We start from the raw sequence: 17,617 nt of genomic DNA, 5'->3' as shown, positions 1-17,617 counted from the left end.
GGTATGGCATTTCCAGAGAAATGCTGGTGACATGGTGGGGTTGGAGAATGGCACAGCAGAGGGAAAAGGAGACGTTTGTGTGGAGGGCCGGGGTGGGACATGGGGGCCTTTGTCTAGGCTGTACTTTCCATGACTTTGGAGCGCCCCCTTTTGTCCTGTGCCCTGCAATGATGCAGTGGGGAGCCCGATAAGGGACCGGTCTGTGATGTCCTGTAGCTAGGGCCAGGGGAAGGTCTTTGATCTATTTCAGTCCAGAAAAGCCCCAGGCTTTCCAGCTCCAACAGACCTGCTGGGCCCAGGGGCTGGGGCTGCCTGTGAAGACCACGTTGTGGTGCTGTAGAGATTTCTAGCTCTGCCGTCCAGCCGCCCAGCCATCCAGCCGTGTGACTTTGCATGAGTCATTAATCTTGGTGGTTTCAGTTTTTCCCTCTGTAAGGTGGAGCTGAAGGGAGGTGGTGGATGGGATTAATTAACTGAGAATTTAGCACCTGGCAAGCTGGGTTCCCGTTTGCAAGTGTTATTAAGGAAAAGAGAAATTTGGTTTTGGTCCAAGGACGTGTTGACAGGTGAGTGGAAGGTATTTAACTAGAGGACTCCGCACACAAAGACCTGATACTCAGCGCAGGGATTCCCAGACTTGCCTATCCAGGAACCCCGGGGCACTACTGAAACAGTCAACTTCCCTCACCAGGCCTGGAGTGGGACGCTGGGATTTATTCTGAGGCCTGAGCTACCAGGCAGGTGTGGTGCGCATTCTTCTCTGATGACAGCTAGGATCCACTCCAAACACTGCCTCCTTGGAAGTCATTCCTTAAAATACCCCCGTTTTCAAAAGCAGTTCTTCTTCATTCATGTGCTCTGAGCCTGGCCACCTTAACCCCAGCACCCTCCCAACAGTCCCAGGCTCCAGCAGGTGCTCACAGGCGCTCCCATTTTTACTGAAGGGAAAACTGAGGCTTGCAGAAGCTAAGAAACTTGTCCAAAGCTATATAAACCACTGTGGGCTGTGAGACACGGATTTGAGATTTGAACCTGGACTTTTGGGCTTCCGGTTTTCCTTTCCCCGCCTGCCTTAGGGGGATCCCCTCATAAATTCCTCCAGGAGTATGGGACTAGGAGCTGGGGATTCTTATTTTTATCTCCTGTGCCAACTAAAACTATGACTTTTGAACCAAGAAATGGTTGGTTTGACTTCACATCCACTGGTGTGTGTGTGTTGGGGGAGCAGGAGGTGGGGATCAAACTTGACATTTCTGCCTACTTCTCTTGGGGTGGTCTGAAGAGCCCCTATCCTGAGCTTGTTTCTCAATCTCTAGAGAGTGGACACCTCCCTGGTGTCCTCCCTGTGTCACCTGAGAACAGGCATGGGCAGAGGATTTGTGAACCGTTCGAGCTGTGGGTGCCCTAGGGGCTCTGGGTTAGGCTTGGAGAAGTCAGGAATTGCTCAAACTCCTTTGTCCCCAGGGCTAGGCCCTTTCCTGGATAGTTTTCCCAAATGCACAGCGCACAGCACAGCAGTGGGGTGGCAGTGTGGAGTTAGAGGTGACAGAAGTAGGGGAGGAAGACAGGCAGCCTGCCCTTCCCCCAGCAGCCCAGGCTGACTGCCCTGATTCATCAGCTCTGAGCCCAGTTTCATCTGTAATCAGGAAACAGCTCGAGAGTGCCCTGGGCGCTTTCTGGTGAGCCCAGCACCTCCCAGAAACGAGAGGGGTGTGTGGGGGAGCCAAGGGCCTGGCCTCAGAAAATTTGCATAATTTGTTCTTTTCTTTGAGGAGGGTGAGAAAGCCCCAGGACCCGATTTCCCTGGAAACCATTGCTCCCTGGCTTATTCATTCCACCCCACTCTGGGCCTGTTACCAGGGCCCTAGACAAGGCACCGAGAAGAGCCATAATGGTCCAGCAGCTTCCTGGTAGGGAGCCGGTTGTGTAATCCGGGTAATTCCTGCAGAGGGAGTACAGTGAGGGGCGGGCCATACAAGTCAGAAATCCCCAGGGAGAAGATTCATTTGGGAAGTTCATTGGTCCCATGCAACAGTGCTGAGGCCCCTACCTGGAGAGACATGGCTGCTGGGTCCAGCTCCTTCAGTTCTTCTCCCCTGGGGCCTTGATTTTTCTCATCTGTGAGCTGGACACAGTTTGGTGCCTTTTTCCTGGGACCATTACGAGAATTCAAAGCATTACAGGGCTATAGCACTTGGAGCAGCGCTTTGGGGGTGGCTATCCTTGTGAGGTTGTCAGGGACATGCCAGGACATCTGAGATGCTGGGCAGCAGGACATGACTGATGAAGGGTACCACCTGTGCAAAGGTCCAGAAGTGTGTGGAGGGGGTGGCAGGTAGGAAGGGACATTTGAAGGTACTATTGTTCCCTTTGGGAAGCAGGGAGCCATGAAAGGCTGTTGAGTGCCATGGATGGCTATGGAGTGGTGATGGCTTGAGGGGCCAAACAGGGGCAGAGAGACTAGTGAGGAGGTGGAACAGGGTCCTGGAGAACATATGAGGAGACCTGAGCTAGGAGAGTTGCTCTGGGGATGGAGAGGCCAGGAGAGAAGGACCAGTGGGGAGGATACATGGCCAAACTAACAGGGACATATAGAGTGAGCCAACACGGTGGAGTGGGGCTGAGGAGGTGGAGGAGTGCAGCTGTACAGGGACCCATTGACTCAGATGTACCAATGCACTTAGGAGAGGATGTTTGAGGAGGGCCCTGAAGATACATAGAAGGTGTGCAGAGAGCCGATGAAAGAAGGACAGCCAGACAGAGACCATTAATAACAAAAGCGTAGAGGACAGAAAAAGCCTCTGTGTTTTGGGGGACAGTGGCCGTGGTGGAGGTTGGCGACAGGCGGGAAATTGTGGGGCTAAGTGTTGAGGCCTTGGGCGCTATCCCTTAGGTGGTTGGGGGAAGGAGTTAACATCTGTAAGACTTTCTGGTGGCTGCTCTAATAAATGGCCACTGACTTGGTGACTGAAAGCATAGAAATGCATTTTCTTCCTCTTCTGGAGTCCCCAAGTCCTGCTTCCTTCAACTTCTGGTGGCTCCAGAGGACCTTGGCTTGTGGCCGAATCATGCCAGCTTGTGTATAAGGAGCCTTGTCATAGGATATAGGGCCTCCTTGAATAATCCAGGATGGTCTCATCTTGGGATTCTTATTTTAATTACATCCGCAAAGACCTTTTTTTCCAAATAAGGTCACATTCACAGGTTCCTGGTAGATCTTTTTTATATGGGGAGAGAGGGAGTCATACAACTTACTGAAAATCCCAGGCCAACTCTCCCATATGGATAGCACTCCATGCCCTTCTTCTCCCTGGGGCTCCCAGCCTTCCAGTCAGTTTCCCAGAGCCCGAGCTGGGCCCTCAGACACTTTTCCACCTCCAAGGCAGGGAACTGTGTCACTTGCCTGCTGTTTAACTGTCCCCTTCTTCCCTCTCTCCTGTAACCCACTCTGAGGGTGGCCCGCTGCACTTGCGGGCCAATGGCGCCACCATGTGTCTGTCTCAGAGCAGAGTGGAATGAGGCAATGGCCCAGCCCCTGCCCTGTGGATGGCATGGCGTGTCACAGAGCTCCTGGGGTCCACCAGTCACTCCACACACGTGGGTTCTCCTGCTTGTGGCTGCAGTATAAGGAAGTTATTGCCCTCATTTTCAAAACAGGAGACTGAGGTTCAGAGAGGCTGTGACTTGCCAAGCTCACACAGCCTGCAGCTGCCATGTGACTCCAAATCCACACTGTATTTGACCCCCCCCCAGCACCACAAAACAAAACCAAACCAAAACAAAACAAAGCAACAACCACAAGTAAGAATCAGACACCACCTTAGGGATGCACGTGTACCTGTATACAGACTTGGGTGTGCCTGGTGACACCTCAGGGTCTCTTTCCTCATCTGTATGGGGGGGGGAGGCTGTGGATGAACACACACCCCTCCCCTCACCCTGTGGTTTTGTCTGGTTCTCTGACTCTGGGAGAGACCTGAGAACCCAGAGGCCCATGACTGAGGTCCTCGGTCACATGTGAACTATTTAATAATTTAAAAATATACTTCTGGTTAAGAGTTTGGTTGGGCCTCCCAGTTTCCCCTGAAAGGGCACAGCTAATGGCAGTGTCTTCCATATTGTCCCAGGAGTGACCTATGCATGTATGACTCTATGCACACTCACAGATAAATATATGCATACGCATGTGTACACACTCCACGTTCCCCACTCTCTCTTCTTAAAAAGCAAATGGTCACTTAATGACATTCTGCATGTATACTGTAGGATTAGAAATAATCCCAGTTTGGGGTGGTACCGGTCTGCTGGGGCACAGGGCTACAGACTGGGGCCAGAACAGCAAACTCCATTCTCTTGAGGGCTTGGGGGCTGAAGGAACAGGGGTGGCAGGTGGGGTGACTGGTGGGCGTCCTCCCCCTTGCTTCCCACCATCTTTTGTCTGAGTCTGATTTCTTTTTCTAAAAGACACCAGTCACTGTGGCTCAGAGCTGCCCCAGTGACCTCACTGTAACTTAGCCACCTCTGTAGGGACCCTGTGGTCACATTCTGAGGTACTGGGGGTTAAGGACATCAGTGTGCAAATTTGGGGCAACACGATTCAGCCCATAGCAGAGGAATAAGGGTAGAATTTTTATTGGAATATTATATACTTGATACAGTGGTGTGCATCTGTAGCCCCTGTTACTTGGGAGGTTGAGGCAGGAGGCTCACTTGAGCCCAGGAGTTCAAGGCCAGCCTGGGCAACATAGGAAGATACTGTCTCAAATTTTAAAAATCAAAATAACAAAGCAAAAGAAAAGAAGCACTGTAGGGGCTGGGGGGGGGTCTCAGCCCTCAGCCTGCTTTTGTTCTCTGTGTACATGGAGCCACGTCAACCCTCATGCCTGGCATCTCCACGTGTGGCCTGAGGTTGTGGGGTGGTCACTGAGTTGAGTAACTGTGCGGTACCCACATCTTATTTTACCACTCTAGCCCTGGTGGATATCAGCGGCCTCCAGGCTTTGCTTGTTACTAAGAGAGTATGAACATTCCAGTGCAGAGGCCCAGCGGTGTGGCTCGAGGAGGAGCACTTGTCCAGTGTGCAGGGATGCTGACACTGCAAAACACCCCAAACCCTCAAAACCCACTTCTTAAATATCCTATTGTCTTCTGCAGTGTATCTCCTGGGGACACGGGGCATATCTGTTGGGGGTGTACCTAGAAGTGGACTTGCTGGGTGCAAGCTTTGCATGTGCTCTGCTTTGAAAGGTTTTCCCAAAACCTTTCATATCCCTACCCTTTCCATCACTCCATATCAGGAATTGCATTTTTTTTTTTTTTTGGCCATTCCCACAGTGCTAGTGCACTGTGCTTAATTCTCATTGCCCTATGACAAATGAAAGTGAGCACTTTTCATGAGCTCATTTGGCCACCAGGGTGTCCACTTTTCTCTGTTCAGGTCTTCCCTCAGTCTCATGTGAATTTGTGGGAATTCTTTCTTTCTTTCCTTCTTTATTTGGAGGAACAGAGGGTTGAACTCAGGACCTTAAGCTTGCTAAGCAGGTGCTCTACTACTTGAGCTATGCACGCAACTCTTTTTGCTTTAGTTATTTTTCAGACAGGGTCTGGAGTTTCTGTCTGGGCTGGCCTCAGGTCTCGATCTTCCTCCATCTCTCCTGGGTAGTTAGGACTACAGATGCATCACCAGGCCTGACTTGGTTGTTGAGATGGGGTCTTGCTAACTTTTTTTTAATTTATTTTTTTGGTCCAAGCTGGCCTTCAATCTCAATAGTCCTTATCTCTGCCTCCCAAGTAGCTGGGATTACTGGAGTTTTTACATGAGTCCCAGGAAGCTAAGCAGGGGATCAGATACATTTTTCCTCCAGTGTTCTATGCAAGTGGCCCCGCCCTGTGTGGCACCCTCACTGTAGTGCCACCTTTGTCAGAAGGGAGGTGGCCCTGGGGGTTGGTTGTTTCTGGACTATCCTGTGTATTATTCTTGCTGTCTGCTACAGAGGGGTCCCTGCTTTTTTGTACTTTATATAAATGGCCTTTCTTTTGCATTTCCATAGAAATTTTAGAATCAACTTATTAACTACAGGAGAAAAGCTGTCGGAATTTTGATTAGGATTACATTAAATCTGTACCTTGAAAAGAATTTATGTTTATAACATAGAGTCTCCTAATTTGTGAACATGAGATCAATTTATCAGACATTACTTTTCATTTCACACGTTGTCTTTAGAATTTACAAAATTGAGATATAATTCATATACCATGAAATTCACCTGGGTCTTCTTCCTTCCTCCCTTCTTTCCTCCTTCCCTCCCTCCCTTCCTTCCGGTACTGGGATTTGAACTCAGGGCTCCATGTTTGCTAAGCGAGCTCTATACCATTTGAGTTACGCTCCTGACCCTTTTTGCTTTAGTGGCAACCCTACCTACTCCTTCTGAGTAGCTGGTATTACAGGTGTGTGTCACCATGCCTGGCCTTCATTCCTTTTTATGGTTAAATAATAAATGTACTCGTTAGTTGATGGCTAGTTGGGTTATTTATATTTTGGGGACATCATAAATAATGCTGCTGGGAGCACTGCGTGTAAGTTTTTGTGGAGGTAAAAAAAAACCCTTATCCCCAATTCTCTTAGGTATTTTGTATCTCTTAACTTTTTGGAGCACTGCTGCCCTGCTGGCTGCACCGTCTCACGTTGCCACCTGCGTTATGCCAGCATTCTGATTCCTCCATGTCCTGGCCAAAGTCTGTTTTGTTTGTCTGTTTGATTAGAGTCATCCTAGTGGGTGTGAAGGATGTTGTTTTTTTTTTTTCGGTACTGGGGCTTGAACTCAAGGCCTACACCTTGAGCCACTCCACCAGCCCTTTTTTGTGATGTTATTTTTCAAGATAGGGTCTCAAGAACTATTTGTCCAGGCTGGCTTCAAACCGTGATCCTCCTGATCTCTGCCTCCTGAGTAGCTAGGATGACAGGCGTGAGCAACCGGCGCCTGGCTCTCTTGTGGTTTTGATGTGCATTTTCTTAATGACTAATACACAATCATGTTTTGTAGTTTTCCATGTTGAGGTCTTGCACCTCTTATTTGATTTATTCCTAGTAGATTTTTTTTTTCTTCTTTTCAGTACCAGGGTTTGAACTCAGGGCCTACAACTTGAGACACCCTACCAGCCCTTTTTTGTGATTTAAAAAAAAAAATTTTTGGCAGCACTGGAGTTTGAACTTAGGGCTTCACAATTGCTAGGCAGGCGCTCTACTGCTTGAGCCACTCCGCCAGACCCTGATGGGTTTCTTTGAGATAGAGTCTCATGAACTATTTGTCCAGGGCTGGCTTCGAACTGCAATCTTCCTGATCCCTCCCGAGTGGCTGGGATGACAGGCATGAGCTGCCCACGTCCAGCGCATTCTATGGGTTTTGACAAACGTATGACAGTTGTCTACCATTGCAGTGTCATAGAGAGAAGTTTCACTGCTCTAAAAATCCTTGGTGCTCCAGCTGTTCTCTCCTTCCCTACAGCCCCTGGCTTTCTCCACAGTTCAGCCTTTTCCAGAAGGCCATGAGGTGGGAATCATATGTAGCTGTCTCACTTAGTAACTTGCAGTCATTGGAGAAGAACTGGCATGTTTCACTTAGCATTAAAACTTCCTCCATGAGGGCTGGAGTGTAGCTCAGTGGTAGAATGTTTGCCTGGCGTGCACAAGACCCTGAGTTCAACCTCCAGCACTGCCCCCCCCAAACCCCCCCCCCACTAAACTAAACCAAACAATAACAACAATAAGCATTAAAATACCTTGTATGTCATTTTTTTTTTTTTTGGGGTACTAGGGGTTGAATGTAGGGACTTGAGCTTGCTAGGCAGGCAGGCACAAATACTTTACCACTTGAACCATGTCCCCAGTCCCCCCTTTTTTGTGGGATGGGATTTGAACTTAGGGCTTCACACTTGCAAAGCAGGAACCCTACCACTGGAGCCATGCCTCCAGTCTATTTTGCGCTGGTTATTTTGGAGATGGGGGTCTCTCAAACTACTTGTCCAGGCTGGCCTTGAAACATGATCGTCCCCATCTCAGTCTCTCAAGTAGCTAGGATTATAGGGGTGAACCCCTAACACCTGGCTGGGTTGGTTATTTTTGAGACGAGGTCTTGCTTTGTGCTTGGGCCAACCTGGACCATGATCCTCCTATTTGTGCTTCCCCGAGTGGCTGGGATGACAGAAGTGCACCAGGGCACGCAGCCTTGGTTGAGATAGGGTCTTTGGAACTTTTTGCTAGGGGAAGGCCTTGAACCAAGAACCTGTCAATCTCTACTTCCCTAGCAGCTGGGATTACAGGCTTGAGCCAAAGCACCTGGTCTCCTCCATATCTTTTTGTGGATGAATGGCTCACTTCTTTTTAGCAATGAGTAATATTCCACTATCCCACACATCCATGTGGTCTGGATATACATAGCTTATTTATTCACTCACCAACTGCAGGATATCTTAGGCAATTATGAAAAAGCTGCAATAAACATACATGTACAGATTTTTGTGTGGACACAGTTTTCAGCTTGCTTGGGTAAAAACAGTGTATTTCCATTAGAAACTAAACTGTCTTGGTGAACTGTTTTCCAAAGTGGCGGTGCCCTGTTGCACCAGCGAGGAGCGTGTGTCTTTGCTGGCATTTGGACACTTTAATAGGCGTGTACTTACATTTCATTGTTGTTTTAATTTGCATTTCCCTGATGAGATATGATGTGGAGTACCCTTCCGTGTGCTCATTCGCTATCTATCTGTCTTCTTTGGTGAGGTGTCTGTTCTGATCTCTTGTCCCTTTTTTAATTTGGCTGTCCATTTTCTTATAGAGTTTAAAGAATTTTGTATGTGTTTGATAATATACAAGACATATCAAATATATGTTTTGCAAGTATTTTTTCTTACTCTGTGGCTTGTCTTCTCATTCTCCTGACAGTGTCTTTCTCAGAATACAAGGTTTTTGGTTTTTTAAAAAAATTTTCTTTTGAGACAGAGTCTCACTGTGTAGCCAAGGCTGGACTTGAACTCAAGATTTTCCTGCCTCCTTTTCCTGAGTATTGTTGGAGGTACAGGTGTGCATGCAAAGTTGTTTATTTACTTGTGATACTGTCTTTCTTTCTTTCTTCCTTCCTTCCTTCCTTCCTTCCTTCCTTCCTTCCTTCTTTCCTTTCTCCCTCCTTCCCTCCCTCTCTCCCTCCTTCTCTCCCTCCCCCCTCCTTCCCTCCCTCCTATCCTTTCTTCCTTTTTGCAATACTGGGGTTTGAACTCAGGGCTTCACACTTGCCAAACAGGTACTCTACCACTGGAGCTGTGCCTCCAGTCAAGTTTTCAATTTTAATGAATTCCAACTTCTCAGTTATTTCTTTTGTGAATTGTGGCTTTGATGTTTTATCTAAAAAATCACTGTCAAACTCAAGGTCATCTAGATTTTCCCCTATATCATCTTCTAGTTGTTTAATGCTCATTTGAAAAATGTTTTATATTGGTGTCTAATAGACAAAAATAGAGTAGATTTTGTACACTGACCCCTGTATTAGTCTGTTTTGGGTTGTTATAACAAAATACCTGAAGCTGAGTGTTTATAAAGAAAAAAAAAGTGCCCAGCATACACAGAAGTTCTTAAGAACTCACCACCTCTCAACCAGGTGCTCCTAGCTACTTGGGAGGCTGAGATTGGGAGGATCAAGGTTCAAAGCCAGCTCGGGTAAAAAGTTCTTGAGACCCCCCCCCCCATCTCAATCAGTAGCTGAGTGCAGTGGTGCTCGCCTGTCATCCCAAGCTACACAGAGAGAGGGCTGAGATTGGGAGGATGGAAATTCAAGGCCAGCTCAGGCAAAAAAAAAGTATGTGAGACTCCATCTCAGTAGAAAAAGCTGCATGTGGGGGCATGTGCCTGTCATCCCAGGATGGTGGGAAGCTCAAAGTAGGAGAATCAAGGTCTAGGCTAGCCTGGGAAAAGCGAGACTCTGTAAAACAACCAGAACAAAAGGGCTGGAGGCGTGGCTCAAGTGGTAAAGCACCCACCTTGCAAGTGCAAAGCCCCAAATTCAAAGCCCAGGACCACCAAAAAAAAAAAAAAAATTCTTTTAAAAAGATTTCACCGCCTCTCAACATGGCCACCCTGGGCACCACGCTTCCATCACATGAACCTTTGGAGACACGTTCAAACCGGATCCGAGTGGGTGTGGTGGTGGGCACCTGTAGTCCTAGCTACTGGGGAGGCTGAGGTGGGAGAACTGCTTGAGCACAGGAGTTTAAGGCCAGTCTGAGCAACAAAGTGAGACCTCATCTCAAAAAAGAAAGAAAGAAAAGAGAAGAGAAAAAGCAAAATTAGTGGTTTTGCTAAGTTCATATAAATTAATTGGCAGGTGTGTTTGAGTCTACTATGTCTGCAGCTTTCCCATAAATGTTGGAGACATCTGTCTGTCTATCTATCTATCTATCTATCTATCTATCTATCTATCTTTGAGACAGGGTCTCTTTGTGTTGTCCAGGCTGACCTTGAACTCCTGGGCTCAGGCAATCCTCCTGCCTCAGCTGGGAGTTGCTGAGACAACAGGCATCAAGCCACCGGGCACAGCCCCAAATCTGAAACTTCTTGAGTGCCAACAAACATGATGCAAGTGGAAAATTCCACATGTGATTTTATGTGCTGGGTCACAGTCAAAACGCAGATGTAATGAAAATATTGTATAAGTTTACCTTCCGGCTGTCTGTATAAGGTGCACAGGAAAACCATGAAGGAATTTTGCGGTTAGACTTGGGCCCCACTCCCAGGATATCTTATCATGTATGTGCACCTATTCAAACAGCCTAACCATCTGCAATCCAGAGCACTTCTGGTCTGGAGCATCTGGGATAGGTGACCCTCATCTGTATCATTTTGCTTTGCTGGGGATGGTAACAAATTCTGTTTCCTGCCAGAAGGTCTTCAGTTATTTAGGTTTTTTTTTTTTTGTGGGTCTGGGATTTGAACTCAGGGCTTCATATTTGCAAAGCAGGCACTGTACTGCTTGAACCACGCCTCCAGTGTATTTTGCTGTCATTATTTTGGAGATGGAGGACTCTCAAAGTATTTGCCCGGTTGGCCTTGAACCATGATCCTCTCAATCTTAGCCTCCCAATTAGCTAGGATTACAGGCATGAGCCACTGGCACCTGGCTGAGATCATGTACTTAATTTACTTCCTCTTATTAAATTTTTTGTTTGTTCTTCTGGGACAGGGTCTCACTATGCAGCCCAGGCTGGCCTTGAACTCAATGATTCTCTTGCCTCAGACTCCCAAGTGCTGGGATTACAGGTATAGCTACACGCCTGGCTGAGATCATGTAGTTAGAGCTGTCTCTTAGCTGAGCTGGAGGCTGGAGGAGTGGCTCACGTGGTAGAGTGGCTGCCAGGCAAGTGCAAGGCCCTAAGTTGAAATCTCAGTACCACAAAAAATAAAGAGAGAGTGAGAGCGAGAGTGAGAGCGAGAGGGAGAGTGACAGAGAGCAAGTGAGAGAGAGCAAGAGAGAGATGTCTCGTTGGGTGTTTTCACTATTAACTAGTTTTTATATATTTTTAATTACTTTTAACTTAATAATACAAAATCACCTCAATGGGGCTATAAAGACATAATAAAACAGAGCAAAGTAAATAAAACACTAGCAAGAAGTCCGTCTTGGCTCCACATCATACATAATATTTTTCATTCCATCTGTCCTTTTGTCTGGCTTAGCAATGGTGGTTCTCAGTGAGGTTTCATTCAAAAACTTGATTTTGGGTTGGAGATGTGGCTCAAGTGGTGGAGATCTGTGGGTTCAACTCCCAGTACCACCAAGAAAACCAAACCAAACCAAACAGCTTGATCGCACTTCCAGGAGACTGACTAACATTAAAGAACTGATAACCTCAGTCTAAGGGAGTCTAAGGCAGGAAGAGCTCAAGTTCAAGGCTAGCCTGGGCTACATGGTGAGACTGTTTAAAAAAAAAAAAATCCTGACAAGCTCAGGTGTTGGTGGGGCTGTAACCTGAGCTCACCCACTTCGGGAAGGAGTGTGAAAGGGCACCAGGATGTGTGGGCAAGACTGTTCCGCAGAGATACTGAAACTGAAGGTCAGCCTGCCTATAACTAAGTGTCCTGCTCTTGTCACTGTAGCCAGACAGCAAGCGGATCCATGTTTATCAAAGAAAGTATACACGTGACTGTGGATAAAGCCCTGTTTGTTACAGCCCCCAAACAGGAGCTACCCAGATGCCCGTCCAGTGCTACATCCCCGCAAAGGATTACTATATAGCAACAAATATGGACGAGCTACCCATCTACAGCCTGCATGAAAGAATCTCACTGGCTGGATATGGTGCCAGACACAAACCAGTACACGATTCTATTTTTATGAAGAACAAAACTAGGGGAAATGAATCCCTGGTGATTGAGAGCAGTGGCCCCTTAGCAGAGGTCTTGACTGGGAGGAGCCAGGCAGGAGCTGTTAGTGTGCTAGAAATGATCCCTATCTTGACCTGACTTGTGTACATAGGTAAAAATCCACTGAGCCACACACGTAAGGTCGTGTTTTATAGAGAAATAATAAAAATAAAGGCCAGTCCCTCCTCCTCCAGGCTGTGGAGACCACGCCACCTTGCACAGGCAGCTCTGATCCAGCCCCAGTCACCTGTGCTACAGGACACATTTTCCAGAACCACTGTCTGCAACAGCTCTTTCAGGACTTTGCCACTCCTCCATCCAGAGGTGCAGGGGACACTAGTCCTCCCCTCCCTGAGCCTGGGCAGCCTGGGATTGTTTTGACCAACATAACAGAAGTGACACTGGCTGACTTCCAAGGCCAGATCAGAAAAGGTGATGCTTCCTCTGGCTCTCTTCGACATGTGTTTTTGAAACTACCATGCAGGAAGCTGCCTGCCTGGTGCCACCACACTGCAGAGACCATGGAGTGAGACCACAGATGGAGGAGCCTCAGCTGTCCTGACTGATGCCCTGAGAGCAATGACGTACTTAGTGTCCTGCTGGCTCCCACTCCGCCGCAGATGCCTGAGCTATATAAACACTCTTGGTTGCTTTACACTACGTTTCAGGGTGGATTGAAACAACAGGGACACCTGGCAATTGTCTTCAACAGTGTTCTCCCTACTCCACCCAGCCAGCCGCACCCTGGCTGCACCTAGTTCCCTGTTTTGGAAATGTGCTCCCCTGTCTGGGCTGCAGGAATCTGCTTGCTTGTCCAGACTGGCTTATGCCACACCACCCCCACGAAGCCCTCCAGATTGCAGTGTGGAAGTAAGCCCACTTTAAGATCAGATTGTGCCTAGGTTCAAACTCTAGGCCACCCACTTACTAGCTAGGTGGACTTGGGTGAGTTACTTGACTCTGAGTCTCAGTTTTCTTAACTATACAATCCAGGTAGTCATAGTGGCTACCGTACAGTTGTTTTGTGAGGATTAAAGGAGTCAAGCTACAGGAAGTACTCAGATCTGTCCCTGGCACACAACAAGTACTCTGGAATGTTGGCAGTTGTTATTGGCCCAGGCCTAGGGTCCTGTTCTCTGAGCTCTGAGATCCCACCCTCTGGGAACTTAATAGGATCATTCACTCATTTCACAATATGAGCTCAGCTCAGTGTGGAGGCCGCCAGGAGCTGATGCGTACTCTCATCCATTCTTCCACTGATCTGTCCTCTGGAGGACCAGCCGTGTGTGTGCCCGGCGATGAGGTAGGGACACAGTGATGGGCGGCCGCCATCTTGGCCCTCAGGGGCTTCCACTCTGGGGGTGAAAGTGCACACATACACTAAAGGGTTGACAAATTTTGGTGAAAGCAGCAGAGGGAAAGTAGGGGTGGAGACAGAGAAATACCTGGCTGTCCTCTTTCCACTGGGTGGCCAGGGAGAAGAGGACACATGAGCAGAGAACTGGAGGCCGTATGTGGAAGCCAGCGATGAGAAGGGCTGGGGCAGAGCATTGCAGACTGATCAGAAGTTTTGCAGGTCTAGATGGACGGGACGAAGGCCAGGATGAGGTGGGGCAGAGACTGCTGCCCCCTGCATTGCTAGATTCCTGGATAGTTCCAGCAGTTGAGGTACAACAGCCACACTGTACAGTGGCCCTTCTGATCCCTTCTGATCCCTGGGTTCACATCCATGATTCAGCCTATTGAAAATATGCAGGAAAACTGCAAATAAAAATAACAATGGGCCAATAAAAACAATCCGAATTAAGAAACAATACAGTGTAATATATAACATTCCATTGCATTAGGTATTGTAAGTAATCTACAAATGAGAGAATGTGTAAAGATGAAGCCATTTTATATAGGGCACTTGAATGTTAAAGGATTATGGGATGGGAGGGGGGTTCCTGTGACCTATCCCCTGTGGATATTGTGGGGTGACTGAGCACCTGCTCCGTGCAGGGCTCTGAGTTAAGCTCTTTGTGTATGTTGACTCATTCTGGCCTCAGAACAAGCCTATTTGGCGGGTACTCCCTCTGCCCCATTCACAGATGAGGAGACTGAGGCCCAGAGAGTGGTGTTTGGATGTGGGCAGCCTGGCTTCAGAACTTGTGCTGCTGTTCCCATGCTGTGCCATGGTGCATTTCATTCAGGCATTCCCCAGTGCCCAGGTAGGGAAGATGAGGCCATAAAACCAGGCATCGAATTCCCAAAGCCCAGTAACACACAAGTGGGGATTTGAACCCAGAATTCCTCTCCACACCTGGGGCGCTCATTCTGCCAAGAACGTGTTGAAACTAAAGCAGATCCCTGCTAGGGATAGTGACTCTGCCTTTGGCCTTACCTGGGGTAGTCCCAGGCTCCGCTCCGGGGATTGTGTGAGACAAGAGTTCTGGACCTGGCACTAGGACAGCTGCTGAACTCATGTCACGCTAACCCAGGGAGAGCGCCTCCGTGACCACCAGTGGGACGATTATTTACCGGGTGTTCCAGGCAGGGACCGCCCACTCACCTCATCTCCTGGGGGGCAGTCTGAGTCATGAGGACAAGGGTGAGCACAGCTAATGGGTGGGAATGGTACAAGTTAAAGCAAGTGGGGAGCCCGATCCTGGGGCAGCGTAGCGTGACTTCCGGGCTTGGGCCTGGCGCGGGCTGATCCCTCTCCTCAGCCATCCTCCCCTCTTCGCCTGCTCCTCAGCTGTACTTTGTGATGCCCAGGGTTTCCTCCTCTACGGCTGCAGGTAACTTCACCGCTTGACTCAGAGTGGTGGAGGAGCGCATGTTCCTCGGGGGTCTGCCAGGCTGACAACTTGCGGGTAGACGGCAGTGTGTCATAGCCACACACCAACAAGAGCCCAAACCTGTTGGGCCCTCTGACCAGTGGGGACAGGGGAGGACGCACGGTGGGCTTGTGAAGAAGTTTAGGCCACAACTCTGAACAATTCGTGTGCGTGACACGTTGGGTACATGGTGGTGAGAGCTGTTTGCTCTGGCCCTTCAGAGCCAACTTTGTGCTGGGCATTTTCCGTCGTCACCCATTCCACTTGGCCACTTCAGTCCTGTCCAGAGTCACAACCTCACAGAAACTGGGGATGGGGTTTGAATCCAGGTCTGTGTGACCCTGTGGTCAAGCAGATGGCAGAGAGAGGCCCCTAGCCTGCAGGGCCCTGTGACTCAGAGCTGGCAGGTCCCCCTGGCCCGCCTTCCGCTGACTCAGCCAGATGATTTTCGGAGCCTTTCTCTGGAATTCTGTGCCCCAGGCAACGTTCCCGAGGCAGCCACCTCCTCCACATGCGGGGCACACCCTTTGTGGAATGTTGGTGATGGCCTCCCTTTGGGGTCTGGAGCTTCTCTCAGGTGGAGGGGGCTTCCTGGGATGAGCATCTCCCCTTAACCACCTTGGCAAGGTGGCTGGGTGGCACAGGCTCAGGGAAGGTTGGCTGGGCTGGGGAGGCCCAGGCTCAGTTTCCTTCCAACCATAGCCCATCTCACATCTTAGCTGGCCCTGCCCCTCAACTAGCCCCGCCCCTCTCAGCCCTGCTTCCTATCAATCATCCTCCCCACCCCCACCCTGCCCGGCTCCATGTTCTGCCCAAGGCCAGGTGGGCCTGGGTCTGGATTAAGGTTAAGTATGACTGACGTACCATTCTTACTCTCTACTGCCAAGGCTACTGGGAGTGGCCAAGGGGTGAAGGGAAGGTGGCAACAGGGCCAGTCCCCCTCTGTCCCCTGTGGGAATCCCCAGCTCTCCAAAGATGTAATCCCCTTGAGGACGGCTTCTGTTGGCCATAACTGCCTATGCTTCTCACTGCCCTGCTGTCTCTGCCTCCCGGAGCCCAGTGCTCATGTGTGCCACTGTCCCTCAGTTTCCCCATGATCTACAGTATGGTAGACTCAAAGACCCTCCAAGCCCCGGTACAATAGCCTCCTGGTCCCTGCCTCTCTTCCCTCCCACCCCATGGAGCAGGTTCCAGGAAAGTCCTACTATGCAGAGATGTCCTGGGCACTACTGCAGGGGGAGTGTGGAGGAACAGACATTGTTGGCCAGTGAACTGAGGATATATATATGGCAGTCACTTGTGCTGAGGCTGTGCTAGGCCCCCTCAGATGAGGGCTATGGAGAGGTTTAGAAATCTTCCAGCGACCGTGAGCACATGTTGTGTAGTGAGATTTGAAGCCTGGACTCTTGTGTATGCAGCCCACCAAAAGGGGACACTCAGATCCTGGCCCATTTGCCAGTCTCTTGCTGTGTACCTGGTTCTGTGCCGGGATTGATATGACCCAGGGCCTGCTCATGGTGACAAGACCGTCATGCGAGGTGTGAGCAGTCTGGGGACTGGAAGGGAGAGAACCACATTTACAGGCTAGATCAATGGAGAACCAAATTCCCAGGATGCAATCAGAGGTTGTTAAAGGGGAAGGAAAAGGTGCTGGGCCCAGGGCTATCCTTGAAGGTTTGAAGGACAAAGGGGGTCTCCCTGATCCTGTGGACTTTGAGGCTGGTTTGAGGAAGACAATAATAACAGTGTTATTCGTAAAAGCAAAGGCTGCTGACACCTTGCAAGGCCTTCTGTTCTGTCCCCCACGGCCTGTCTTTAGCCACCTCTCCTCCTCCACTCCTCATCCTCGCTGCTCTTGGAACATCCCAGCCCACTATCACTAGCTATGGAAGGCTCTGTTCTTGGGGTGGAAGTTGCAGCAAGCAGGTGTGCAGAGTAGCCCTAGGGAGATGGTGGATGGAGAGAAAGTAACACGTGGTGGCTGGAGGGCAAAGGGAGCTCCTTGCCTGCAGGCTTCTGGCCCAAGGACATTTGAGCTAAGAGTCAAACAGTTAGGAAACATCCAAGCCAGGAGCCGAGGGACAAGCATTCCAGGCAGAGGGAACAGGCAAGAGGAAGGCCCTGAGGTGGGAAAGTTGACTGTTCCAGGAATGGACGGTGGCAGGTGAGTGGGGACAGTGGGAGGAGGGCAGTTAGGGAGTTACATTTTATTCCAGTTTGGTGGGAAAACTGGGAGGTTTTAAGCCTATTCTGTTTTTGAAATGACCTTTTATCTGGGTGGTGATGGCTCATGCCTGTAATCCTAGTTACTTAGGAGGCAGAAATCAGGAAGATTGTGGTTCAAAGCCAGCCTTGGGCAAATAGTTCCTGAGACCCTATCTCAAAAAAAAAA

The 17,617-nt window shown here is 49.2% G+C and overlaps 1 long non-coding RNA gene across 1 annotated transcript; it reads right to left on the bottom strand.

The window, feature by feature from the left end:
• Positions 1 to 10,937: 10,937 nt before the first annotated feature.
• LOC141425841 (uncharacterized) lies at positions 10,938 to 13,973 on the bottom strand. The gene is made up of 2 exons (XR_012450996.1): positions 13,852 to 13,973; positions 10,938 to 13,761 (listed from the first exon to the last, which is right to left on the bottom strand). It is a non-coding gene; the product is annotated as an uncharacterized lncRNA (long non-coding RNA).
• Between the last annotated feature and the right edge of the window lie 3,644 nt (positions 13,974 to 17,617).

This window comes from Castor canadensis, chromosome 8 (assembly GCF_047511655.1).
Source record: "Castor canadensis chromosome 8, mCasCan1.hap1v2, whole genome shotgun sequence".
Lineage (NCBI taxonomy): Eukaryota > Metazoa > Chordata > Mammalia > Rodentia > Castoridae > Castor > Castor canadensis.
This window is presented reverse-complemented; position numbering and strand designations above follow the sequence as displayed.